The sequence below is a fragment of the Babylonia areolata genome, chromosome 1 (assembly GCF_041734735.1).
Source record: "Babylonia areolata isolate BAREFJ2019XMU chromosome 1, ASM4173473v1, whole genome shotgun sequence".
In the NCBI taxonomy this organism is placed as follows: Eukaryota; Metazoa; Mollusca; class Gastropoda; order Neogastropoda; family Buccinidae; genus Babylonia; species Babylonia areolata.
Genome location: NC_134876.1, coordinates 62,866,809 through 62,880,930, shown reverse-complemented (window position 1 = coordinate 62,880,930; position 14,122 = coordinate 62,866,809). Strand labels below are relative to the sequence as shown.

Here is a 14,122-nt window from a genome sequence, read left to right as displayed (position 1 = left end):
TCACACAATGTGTCTGTAGGCCTACCTTTCTGCATCACATAATGTGTCTGTAGGCCTACCTTTCTGCATCACACAATGTGTCTGTAGGCATGTAACACCGTACTGAAATTATAACATAAATGTACAATACCAATATGATATTCAACAGTAACTTAGGCATGAATTTACATTTAAGGAGCAATTTCACAAACCCATACGCTTCAGCATACAAGAGTCCAATCGGACAGGTATGGTTGTAAACAAACTTCCGTTGCCTTGACCGCTTTTCTTTCTAGTTTAATTAGTATTGTCAGTTTTATTTAAGCGGCTTGACCATGAACATTATAAAACTTGTTTTCTTACCTTTTTCATCATGGTCAAACTGGCAGATCAGGAAAGTTATCCTTGAACGTTCTCTTGAAAATTGTTTAGACTTTGTGGCTATAACCGTGTTCAGTAATCACACACACACACACACACACACACACACACACACACACACACACACACACACACACACACACACACACACACACCCTGCAGACAACATAATCAAGTCAATTAGAATCATATCAAGTTAATTTTCTGGTTAATAATCTGAACCAATACTGAAATTATTAACCGATACCAAATTTTCAACAGTTCAAAATTTAACGTCGTCGCAATGTTCGTTTGTCAAGTTCTGCAAATCAGACAATTATCCACCTTGCGGTGTTTTCCACTGATTTGCTTTTGTGGGCTTATGGGATAGATTCCAGTTTGTATTGCTTTTTTTGTTTAATCAGTAGTTGTTTTCTTTGTCAGCATTGAAGTAAGTCATGGAAATGAGAAGAAAAAAAAATCTCCGAATCACACGTATACATTGAGTTTTGAACAGGGAGGAACGAGCATCAAAATGTGAACATGTCGTTAATTTTGTGTATTATTCGCACACTTTGTTGTTGTTGTTCTTTGTTTTGTATCGTGGGTAATTCAGACTTTATTCAAACACATGCAGTTACTGGCAGGAAGGCCGCAACCCTTATCTCTGGACACTCCACTTGGAATGGCCTCTCTCTTTTACTTCGTCCATTATAAATCTCTGCACACAGTATCCGTGAAGATATGGGTTCGAATCCCGCTCTCGCCCTTTCTCCCAAGATTGACTGGAAAATCAATCTGAGCGTCTAGTCATTCGGATGAGACGACAACCGAGGTCCCGTGTGCAGCACGCACTTGGCGAATTGAAAAAATAACACAAGACAACAAAAGCGTTGTCCTTTGGCAACGTTCTGTACACCGAATAAATCACAAGATCAGCACTCTATGTTATAGATGTATTCACAAAACTGCCCCTTCCTATCTCTGTGGCTGCTTTCACCTCTACACTCCATCTCGCGCACTACGATCGGCTTCGGATCCACTCTGTTTACGCATACCCAGATTCAAACACTCGACTGTTGGACGCCGTTCTTTCTCTGGCTCTGGACCTTGCGATTGGAATGAACTTCCTCTTTCGCTTCGTCAAGTCTCCACACTCAGCTCTTTCAAGTCTGGCCTTAAAACCCACCTCTTCCCAAAATAGCCTCCCTTGCCTGCCCTTCCTTGTCTTTAGTTTCTACAGTTTTAGAGTTATGCATGCGTGTGAATGACTGGTGCGAAAGCGCTTTGATTTGTCTCTGCACAAGATTCAGCGCTATATAAATACCATTATTATTATTATTATTATGATTAAATCCACTCTGCAAGGTGCACACAAATACATGCACGACACTCAAGGTCTGACAGCGCATTGGATTATGTTTGCTGGTTAGACATCGACCTAGCAGATGTGGTATAGCGCATATGGATTAGTCGGAACGCAGTAACGCCTCCTTGAGAAACTGAAATTGAGACTGATCTGCACTCAGCTCCTACACGTCTGCCCCAACAACCTGACTCTTTCCAAAATAGGTTCCCCCTCCTCTCCCTTTCTCCGGTACTCATTGTGTCCAGCTTTCTGAAGTTTACATGTATTTATTATAAGTTTTGCATTCAATCCCTCAGAATCGGAGTAATACATGTGTGTTCGTGTAAATGGCTGGAGTCAAAGCGCTTTCATTTGCCTCTGCACAAGACTGAGCGGGTGAGACGATAAACCAAGGTTCAGTGTGCAGCACACACTTAGCGCACGTGTAAGAACACACGGTAACAAAAGGGTTTGTTCCTGGCAAAATTCAGTTTGATAGAAAAAACAAATGCACTTGCAGACAGAAATAAATGAGTAAGGGGGGAGGGGGGAGGGGGGGCACGAGGGGGAGGAGGGAGCCGGGGTGGGGGTGGTGGTGGGGTGGGGGGCGCTGCATTGCGGGAACGTGCTGTCCACGGGGAGACTAGCCAGAATTCCACACAGAGAGGTGTGTTGTAACAAAAAGTGATGCAGTACAGTGCACTACAATACAATGCGATGCAAGGCAATACAATACAGTACAAGTGGTATAGGCTTTGCCCAGCCAGTACAGCACAACACAACACAACACAACACAACACAACACAGCACAGCACAACACAGCACAACACAGCACAGCACAGCATCACAACACAGCAAAACATCACAACACAGCACAGCACAGCACAGCACATCACAGCATCACAACACAGCACAGCATTACAACACACCATCACAAAACAACACAACAGCACTTCACAACACAGCACAACACAACATAACACAGCACAACACACAACACAACAGCACTTCACACCACAACACAACAGCTCTTCACATCACAACACAACAGCACAAAACAGAACAACACAGCACAACACACAACACAACAGCATTTCACAACACAACACAGCACAACACAACAGCACTTCACAGCACAACACAAAAGCACTTCACAACACAACACAATACAACATTACAGCACGTCACAACACAACACAACAGCACAGCACAGCACAACAGCGCTTCACAACACAACACAACAGCACAGCACAACACAACACAACACTTCACAACACAACACAGCACTTCACAACACAGCCCAACACAGCCCAACACAACACTACACAACAGCAGTACACAACACAGCTGACAGCCTGAGTTCACCAAAGACTGCAGGCCGGATTTTACCGCTGTTCATTTGTGCTGTGTTGGCCCTGAGAGAGCCCCATTTCCCCATTACCCCGTGCACGTTGAGACAATCATGTCGGATGACGCACGTCAGTAAGCAATATTGCGAAAGGGCCGATAAGTATGATATACTATCCGCAGAAAGTTAAGAACCTTTCAAAGAGAGAAGAAGAAGAAAAAAATTAAGAACCTCACAAAGAGAGAAGGAGGAGGAGGGAGAGCGGAAAAGAAGAAGAATAGCAACATTTGATAACAATTTGTATTTATATGGCGCTATGATACGAGCAGAAACAAGTTTAAGTGTTTCATAAATCTAATATCTAAACTGAATCGAATAACCACCCCTTCACCTTCACCTATCCCGTAGTCTTGTGGACCGTTGGGGCGCCACAGATGATCTGGCAACCAGCATCCTCCAATCCTCTCGGTTTTCTGAATCGAATAAACACATAAGGTGAAAAAAATGTTGCTTTTTTGTTTTTGTTTTTTAAACGTCTTAAAAGCATGATTATTGGTGTCAGAAAAGCGCAGTTTGCAAAACACATTTGCACAGAAAGTATTCATAAAGTAGAAATGATTAGACATTGACACACATTAGTCCAGGGTCGTTGGACGCACGAAGCAGTCAAAGGCTTACACAGCCTGTTTGCTGGTGTCGTCATATCGTCTGCCAACAGGTGTGATGTATCTCTCCATTGTTTACCGTCAGTTCATCTTGGGTTACGCTGCTGGTCAGGCATCTGCTTAACATATGTGGTGTAGCGTATATGGATTTGACCGAACGCATTTACGCCTCCTTGAGTAATTGAACTGAACTGGGCTGTCCACTCTTTCTCCAGCCTGCAAGATGTCAAGTTTACGGCTTGGTTTGCAACTGTAAATAATCAAAGGAGTAGCATAATGTTTCAATACATATTTCATGAGCTTGTGTCTGTAGCTTTTGCACAGATAATGTTGAAGCAAAATGCTACGTACGTGTTGAATCTTAACTTAACCGGTTTTCAGCAGCCTGAATTCCACACAGAGAATTGTATTGTGACAACAACAAAAAGATACAAAATAATCATAAAACAATTCAGTACAAAACAGGCCGGGGAAACATGAAGGCCAGTACGTTCTTTAGCTTCACCTGTTTTCAGCAGCCTGAATTTCACACAGAAAATTGTATTGTGACAAACAAACAAAAAAGATTACAGCATATGATGCAGTGCAGCACAACACACGTTGGGAAACGTGAAGGCCAGTCCAATCTCTGAATTCACTGCAGTTAGACGAAGCCTTGAACACCTCGGGCGCGTTTGTGGTCGGGCGCGATCGTCGTGAAATGTTACCGCTGGGCCACTTCCTTGCCTGAACAGCTGGCTGGATTAGAGGGCTCGTTCAGACTGTGGGTCACTGAACAGCTCACTTCTCAAGTCTCCTGGTACGGCAGTCTCTCTCTATTCTCTAACCGCTGGAAGTAGTACTCTTGTCAGACGACAGTTGAAAAAAAGGGGATTCTGCTGTGATCCTCTTCATCTTGAAGGCATTGTTATAAAGCAACAAAATTTGAGCCTTGCTTTTACAAGTAAAGCTTGAACAACGTAAAGACATTGCAAACACGTGTATTCTGACACTGTGGCTTGCAAGTCTAACTTGAATTTGTCTGGGAAAGAAATGTAACTACCCAGTCGTCAGAGTTGTGATTTTCATTATTTCAGACAATCTACCCTCAAAGCCGCTGAGAGAGATTCAGCACTAAACAAACAAACAAACAACGAAACAAAACATATATAACATGGTAAAATAAGCAACACTGCAGTATCAGTTTCAGTTTCTCAAGGAGATGTCACAACATTCAGACAAATACATATACGCTACACCACATCTGCTCGGCAGATGCCTGACAGCAGCATAACCCAACGCGCTTGTCGGACCTTGAGTGCATGTATATACACATTTGTATAGGTATACCTCAACCTATCAGTGGTATTCTTCGACAGAATTTTCCACAGGACACCACTTTTGTTGTCGTGGGTTCTTTTTCAGTGCGCAAAAATATGCGTGCTGCACACGGGACTTCAGATTATTGTCTCATCCGAATGACCAAACGCTCACTTTGATTTTCCAGTCAAACTTGGGAGAAAGGGCGAGAGCTAGAATCGAACCCAGACCCTAACGGTCACTGAATTGACAGATAAGCGTCCAAACCATTCTGCCATCTTCCTCCTTCAACAAAGCATTATGTCAGATGTGTTACAGGAAAATGTCTCTACCACGAACACACCCCTTACAAGTCGGGTGGTCCTTATTTTTCTGTGGGCAGTATGTAATACGTGCAGCTGAAGGAGGAGCGACTTGCACGTGCACTCTCGCCACGTTGGAGTCCGCTGTGCCAAGTTCCGTTCTGATTTCGCCCAATGTCATTCTGTTTTAGCACGCCGGAATGTAGCTCACCAACATAAAACGACACAATAATATATCTCCATGTATATAGCGTGTTAAACAACAACAACAACAACCAAAAACAACAATAACAAAAACACGTGAGATCACACAGTCACATGCAATTATCTTCAGGATGATGTTCCCTCGTTCAAATTCCTCCAGTGTGTGTGTGTGTGTGTGTGTGTGTGTGTGTGCACGTGCACTTGCATAATTTTCAGATACGTGAGCGTCAGCAAAAATAAAATGAGCTTCATGATGTCTTGCAAAATATTTGACGATGATGTCAGTGGGGAGTTGGGAGGAGAGGACGTGGCCAGCTGAGAAATCGCTCCCAATGACGCCAACAGCACCAGACAAGAAATTATTTAGGACGCACGTGACAGCGTGGTCGCGTGCGGCGACGCTGATTTGTTTCCGGAAGCAGCTGTGAAGAAGCCAAGAATTGAAAAACAGTATGGCTGATCCCGTTGAAATGTATGTGCTTGGTGTAGACATGTACGTGACAATACTATGTGTGATGATAATAACATTAACGACAAACACAACAACAACAACAACAACAACAACAACAACAACAATAATAATGATGATGATGATGATACATAACGATACTTTGCATATCAATTACAGTATATCCAAACCGAAGTTTGGTCAAGATGCTTGATATTTTCTTATGTGTTACTAAAATAACTGTTATAACTGAATTTGTTTCGTTTGGAACAACCAGTGATCCACTGCCTGTGAATAGATAGCGTTTTACCCAGAAATGAAACAATCAGCGACGGAAGATCCGCACACGACACTGACGATACGTATCAATGTTAGGTCGTGTGCCTCCTCCTTTTTTTTTTTTTTTTTTTTGAGAGCATCAGACCACACACCCCCCCCCCCCCCCCAAAAAAAAAGAAGGCAAGGCCTTCAAAACTCACTTGTGATACACTTTTTAAAAAAATCCAAGCTTTTTATGTATTGAGTATAATTTCAAAATGTAATGTTTAAGATGAGAAAGATCAGTTTAAAGCAAATCAAGTCCCCTAGCATTAATTACAGAGTAATTTCCCTTTTTTTCTATCTGCACCAAAACGTTTGCAAAATAAATAAAACTTCCATGCTTAGCAAAAGAATTTCCTGTTTGAACAAAAAATGATAATAATGACTGCTCTTGTTATTGTGTCGAATATCAGATCAAAGTGCCAAGTTTAGAGAATACAAAAAATATAATTATAACAGTAAATGCAGTTTGCATATAATTATGCTTCTTTTTTTTCTTTTTCTTTTTTTTTGCCCATCCCAGAGGTGCAATATTGTTTTAAACAAGATGACTGGAAAGAACTGAATTTTTCATATTTTTATGCCTAATTTGGTGTCAACTGACAAAGTATTTGCAGAGAAAATGTCAATGTTAAATTTACAACGGACACACACACACACACACACACACACACACACACAACCGAACACCGGGTTAAAACATAGACTCACTTTATTTACACAAGTGAGTCAAAAATTATACTTAGGTACTATAGAATCCGCCCAAACTCCGTCAAATACCACTTACCTTTTTTTGTTTTTCTAAAAGAAGCAGAATTATGTTGTGAACACCGTGTCTCTTCTCTTCGAATTTCTTGACCATAGAATTTTTGTCTATATTGCTGGGGGGAAACAATTTTCTCTAATGCTCGGGGAAAATGACTTGTTGATGTCTGTGTGCTTGTTTACTGGAGAAGGCTTTTGTTTGTTTTTGACAGCCGTCTTTTTTCTTTTTCTTCTTCTTTTTTTTTTTTTTTTTTTGTTGTTGTTGTTGTTCGTATGGTGCGTGTAAAGGAAGCGTGTGTGTGCCCATTGTTTCAGTGCCCCCAGGGGGGCATGGAAAGGAAACCGCTTGAGTTGAGTTGTCTTTCCATGTTTTTTTCTCTTTCACCTCTTACCAGTGTGCAGGTTTAGCCAGCTGTAGTACCCCTCTTCCTCGTTTTCGGCTGTTGTTGTTTTTATTTCTGATCTCTTGTGACAGCTTGGCTTTTGATTCATATTTTCAATCATAATACTAATGCTTATGATACTACTTCTACTATTACAACTACTACTACTACTGATAATGATGATAATGACAAGAAGAAGAATGATAAGAAGAAGAATGAAGGCGATGATGATGGTGGTGACGATGATGATGATGATGCTGATATATGAATGATAATCTGATCTATAAAGTGCCTTTTCATGTAAAACATGCTCAGATGCCCCGTATAATGCAAAACCCGACGTTTTAACACATGCATTTGAACAATAGAATGAAAACAAAAACATGCATACGCCTGCATAGAGAGCCAACCAAACACTCAAACACTCAATGTCCACACACAATTAAATCACCACAGACTACACAATACTCATCATGTATATTATACATCACAGTACACAAAAGAAATAGTCTTTTGCATATACCATATCACATTCACAATACTCAAATCCAATATCGCAATGCTTAAAAAAAAATCACAATACTTAAAGCTGCTCCCAATATCACATTTTTTAACCTACTCTCAACACTTAAAGCCAGTGTCATATATATACTAAAAACGGACATCTCAACTTACAAAATTTAAGATTAGTCACGCCCCTCCCTCCTCCCCACAACACATCACCAATACACATAAAACAGAAACAAGCACTCGTTTGTACACATGAGAAATCAAATCTCACAAAGCATCAACATAGCACGAAAATATACCTAACCAGACCGCATATGTGGACTGATGGCCTAGAGATAACGCGTCCGCCTTGGAAGCGAGAGAATCTGAGCGCGCTGGTTCGAATCACGGATCAGCCGCCGATATTTTCTCCCCCTCCACTAGACATTGAGTGGTGGTCTGGACGCTAGTCATTCGGATGAGACGATAAACCGAGGTCCCGTGTGCAGCATGCACTTAGCGCACGTAAAAGAATCCACGGGAACAAAAGGGTTGTTCCTGGCAAAATTCTGTAGAAAAATCCATTTCGATAGGAAAAACAAATAAAACTGCACGCAGGGAAAAAAAAAAAAAAAAAGGGTGGCGCTGTAGTATAGCGACGCTCTCTCCCTGGGGAGAGCAGCCCGAATTTCACACTAGATAAACTGTTGTGATAAAAAGAAATATAAATACAAGTACCCTCAACTCACAGACTCATCGGCAGCTACGTTCTACCAATCCGCCCGCCTAGGAGGCGAGTGCCCAGGGGTTCGAATCCCATAGGCGGACTACGGGATTCTTACTAGACCTTCAGTGGTGGTCCCGGTGACAGATTTTCAGAAGTCCTGTATGCAGAACGGATTCAGCGCAGGTAAAAGAACCCACGGCAATAAAGGGTTATTCATGTCAAAATTCTTCAGAAGAATCCACTTTGACAGTGACACGATTACACCTGCAGACAGAAAGAGGGTTGTGCTGCACTGTGTGGACTGCTGCTCGAATTTCACAATATTTTTCAAGTGTGTGTGTGTGTGTGTGTGTGTGTGTGTGTGTGTGTACAAGTTTGCTCAAAGTAAACCATTTCTTTTCTCTCTTTTTGCTTTCTTAGCCACGTGCCGTGTACGTATTTTTCGTTTGCACTCTGATTTGTTGATAGCATTTAAACGTACAAATGACTACTTTAGATACATGTTTGCATTCAACGTGTATGTGTGAAGGGACACTCAACGGAAACTCCTCCTCCTCCTTCAAGTCTTTATTCACAATTTATTGACCTGGGTTATATACCGTCTTCCATATTTATCTCTTATCTTCATGCATTTATAATTAAATATTATACTACTAACCGACGCGTGAAAACCTGGGCAATCGCGTCATGTTTTTTTTGGTTTTTTTTTCCTTTTTCAAATGGGAGGCCGAGAAAATCAGCAATGGAAATTTAAACGAAAAAAAACAACAAAAAACCAGCAACAGACAAACCCACCAATATTCAGAGGACACAACCTTGAACAAGGTGGAAAGGGAAAATGTAGAGTGAGGGATGGGGGAGTGGTGGGTGCAAAGGGAAAATGGGGAAGTTAGGGGTGGAGTGGTGGTGGTGGGATAGGATGGTGGGGGGTGGGGGTTCCGTTATTACTTTGAAGATCGCGTGCGACGGGCGAGTAAGCGCCCAGGAAATGTATTGACAAATAACGTGACTTCGTCTCTAAGAAAGCCTGACACAGGTAAAAAGAAGGGCGACAAAAAAAAAGGTTTATGAGAAGAAACACATAATGGATGAGGAAGAGAAAAGCAAAATAAAAAAAAAAAAATTACAGGCCTTCACACACACACACACACACACACACACACACACACAGAATTCACGAGAGTAAGGAAATGAATGACACGCAAAACAGGGCACAGAATGTAAACAATGGAGGACAGAAATAAAAGAAAACCATAGAGAGAAGACAAGGAAGAAAAATTAAAATAGAAATAATCAGGAGGGAGAGACGTGTGGTGGTGATAGTGGTGGTGGTGGTAGTGGTGGTGGTAGCAGTGGTGGTATTGGTGCTGGTGGTAGTGGTAGTGGTAGTGGTGGTGGTGGTGGTGGTAGTGGTGGTATTAATGCTGGTGGTAGTGGTGGCGGTGGTAGTGGTGGTGGTGGTAGTGGTATTAATGCTGGTGGTAGTGGTGGTGGTGGTAGTGGTGGTGATAGTGGTGGTCTTGGTGGTGGTGGTGATAGTGGTGGTATTGGTGGTGGTGGTCGTCGTGGTCGTCGTCGTCGTGATGGTGGTCGTGATGATGAGGGTGTGGTGATAGTGGCAGTGGTGGTGGTGGCAGTGGTGGTGATAGTGGTGGTTGTGATGGTGGTGATGGTGATTGTTATGGTGGTTTCGCTACAAGGGTTTTGATGAGGAAAATTCAATAAGGGGAACAATTCTTTTAAAAATCAACCTTGTTTCTTACTGATTTCAAAGTTAATGCTAAAAATAACACCACTGCTTTTGATTTTAAACTTGTGTACGCGCGCGCGCGCGTGTGTGTGTGTGTGTGTGTGTGTGTTTATATATATATATATATGTGTGTGTGTGTGTGTGTGTGTGTGTGTGTGTGTGTGTGTGTGTGCCTGGTTTATGGGCCTATACGCTTTCTGTTTGTTTTAAGCCCTAGAGAAGTGATTTGTCGTTGCTGCTCTTAAGTTGTTTTGTTGCTGTTGTTGTTTGCTGTTCTCTTTATGCACGTCAATGAAGCTGATTGTAGGTGATTATAAACAGCCGAGGTTTCTAAAACCATAGAAGTGCAATTGAAATATTATCATATGGGATTGTCTTTGTTCATGATATGTGATTATTTGCATTGTCTTTATTGACTGGCGCACTTCAAAGAAAAGAACCTCTTGTCTTTCGGTTTTTTTGTCTGATCTCTTGTGGCTTTTGATTCATATTTGCTAATAAGGGGGGGTAAAAGTCAAAGAAGGAATCCACCCACCCACCAATGCAACCCACACGACACACGCGCACACAGAAACGTGTGTCTGTGCGTTTTGTTTCTGTCTTTGAACTTGGCAGCAAAGATTGATGATGAGTTTTTCTTCCATGAGAGAAGACTTCATAACAAAGGCAAAATGAAAATGTGTGATCAAATTACACATTGCACGTTGATCTGCACACGTGCGCGTGCCTTGTGAACTTGGGCTTTTTTTTATATACATTTGTTTTACTTTTGACAATCACTCTTTGTTTTGATCTGTTGATATGATGTGTGAGAACGTTGTGTGTGTACTAATGTTTCATGCCTCCTGACTTCTTCAGTTCAGTGAACATGATATACAATTTCGTTGATGGACAGTCTGTCTGACATTTAATTCATGGGCATATCTTTGCGTTGACAAAGTTGTCGCAATCTGTGCTTTGTCATATATCTTCCTCTTTCTAGACTTTTGTTCATATTAACTTTTCATCATCATTTCAATTGAGGAAGGTGGCAGAATGGTTAAAACGCTCGTCTGCCAATACAGAGTCCATGAAGGGTTTGGATTCGAATCCCGCTCTCGCCCTTTCTCACAAGTTTGACAGGAAAATCGAACTGAGCGTCTAGCGGTTCGGGTGAGAAATAAACCGAGGTCCCGTGTGCAGCACGCACTTCGCGCACTGAAAAATGATTCACTTCACGGATGTTTCTTTGGATGTTCAGGTTACTTTATCCTCTTGCGACATTTTCACGGAAAAGGTCAACGTCCGTGGTTTATGTGTTTATGTGTATGGATGGGACTGTACTTGCGCCAACTTTTCTTCTCCAGGTTTCTTTCATGTCACAGTTCACAGGATCGATGATGACGGTGTTTTCAGCCCTGGAATAGACAGCCCTGTGTCGCTTGGATGGGAAATAAAGCGACAAGACAATGACTGAAATGTTGATGCTATGAGCCACTGCATTATATATATACATATATATATATATATATATATATATATATATATATATATATATACACATATATATAGAGAGAGAGAGATACAGAGACAAAGAGACAGAGATACATATGTAATCTTTATTGATTTTTGTGTAGCCAGCGTCCGCTTACAATAGTAATAATAGGCAGGTGGCGTTGTTTATTGCGTATACTTTTTTCTTTTCTTTTTTTGTATTTGGAATTCACACACACACACACACACACACACACACACACACACACACACACACACACACACACACACACACACACACACACACAGAGATGAAAACAGTAGAGGGGGGATGAAGAACATGAGCCTTTTATTTAAATGTGGACATTGCAAACAGGATTAGGTGGATATGGTTTTTACCAGTACTGTGGGAGAGATTTCCATTGCTTAGAAAATAGCAGAACCGGTGGGGATGAGTGAGACAAGGATACTTTAAAGAAGATAAAGAATCTACAAAAAATGAAAATATGAAAGTGAGGGAAAGAGAGAGACAGGGGGGTAGAGATGTAGACTCTAGGCTGTAATTGTTGTGACTATGTGTGTGCGTGTGTGATCATTTTTAAAACATACATTGTTAGTAGTAGTAGTAGTTGTTGTTGTTGTTGTTTTGTGTAAGAATATACATTGATAAAAAAAAATGGAGAGAGAGAGAGAGAGGAGGGGGAAATAGAGACAGGGAGACAGGGAGAGAGAGAGAGAGGAGGGGGAAATAGAGACAGGGAGAGAGAGAGAGAAGCACAGAAGACAGGCAATCAAGACAAAATAATACAAACACAGACACACATTATGTAATCCAGAATACAAAATAATTTCATCATCTCAAATAAGAGAAATTCATTTGTGGTGTGAAACACATAAACAATGTGTCAGAATCACAGCAGTCATTCAACACGAATACATAAAAGACATATAATGCTTCGATGATAATTTGACGGAGCCTGACCTCACACACAGTAATCTCAACAATGCATATGCCATAATCAGTTGTGTTTTTTTTTTATGGCATATATACTATATTTCATATCACACTATAAATACACATTGACATTGGAAATATATATATATATATATATATATATATACATATTAGTAGCAGGCCATTGAATATTACTTAATACCATACTATGATTGAACATTAACATAAGAAGAAAAAAAAACATTTAAAGGACCCACAGCCCTTTACAGAGACCATGGCAGTGAATTCCTATCAGCTGTGTCAAAGGCTCGGCATGTAAAGGTGGACCCAATTCTCGCTTCTGCTGTCTTGATCTTCTCCAACGCTAAAGTCAGTTACCCATTCACCTCTGAGTGAAGTGAGGGAAATTGGAATGAAGTGTCTTTCCCCATGGACACCCCAATATGACGAAGCGGGGCATCGAACCCTGATCACTGGTGAACACTGGATCAGAAGTCCAACTAAAAAAAAAAAATAAAAAAAAGATTCTGCCACATCGCCTTCTTGGAAGAATACACGCATGAAGACATATCAGTATCAGCAGACTGTTCATCAGCATTATCGATGAATCCGGATTACAAAATAATATTACAGACAAAGGGCCCCAGATGCCTTCGTAATGACTACAAACAACGCTCAATGCCTTAGTAAAGACTACAGACGAAGAGCTCCAATGCCCTAGTAAAGACTACAGACGAAGAGCTCCAATGCCCTAGTAAAGACTACAGACGAAGAGCTCCAATGCCCTAGTAAAGACTACAGACGAAGAGCTCCAATGCCCTAGTAAAGACTATAGACGAAGAGCTCCAATGCCCTAGTAAAGACTACACACGAAGAGCTCCAATGCCCTAGTAAAGACTACACACGAAGAGCTCCAATGCCCTAGTAAAGACTATAGTAAAGACTACAGACGAAGAGCTCCAATGCCCTAGTAAAGACTACAGACGAAGAGCTCCAATGCCCTAGTAAAGACTACAGACGAAGAGCTCCAATGCCCTAGTAAAGACTACACACGAAGAGCTCCAATGCCCTAGTAGAGACCACAAAGAGCCCACAATGCCCTAGTAATGACTTCGAAAAGCCCCCAACGCCCTTGTAAAGACAAAAAATACCCCCGATGTCCTAGTAAAGACTACAAATAGCCCTCACTGAGCTAGAAAAGATTATAAATGAAGAGTCCTACTGCCCTGAAGACTACAACGAGTCTACTATGCCGTTGTAAAGACCACAATGATCCCCTGATGCTCCAGTGTGACGAAGTGGACCA

At 41.4% G+C, this 14,122-nt stretch overlaps 1 long non-coding RNA gene across 1 annotated transcript in view; it reads left to right on the top strand.

Moving 5' to 3' along the window:
• Nucleotides 1-14,024: 14,024 nt before the first annotated feature.
• The window catches only part of LOC143293051 (uncharacterized), a 434-nt gene continuing 336 nt past the window's right edge, over nt 14,025-14,122 (top strand). Inside the window, exon 1 of the long non-coding RNA XR_013056710.1 lies at nt 14,025-14,122. This exon is cut by the window's right edge and continues 92 nt beyond it. This is a non-coding gene — a long non-coding RNA (uncharacterized LOC143293051).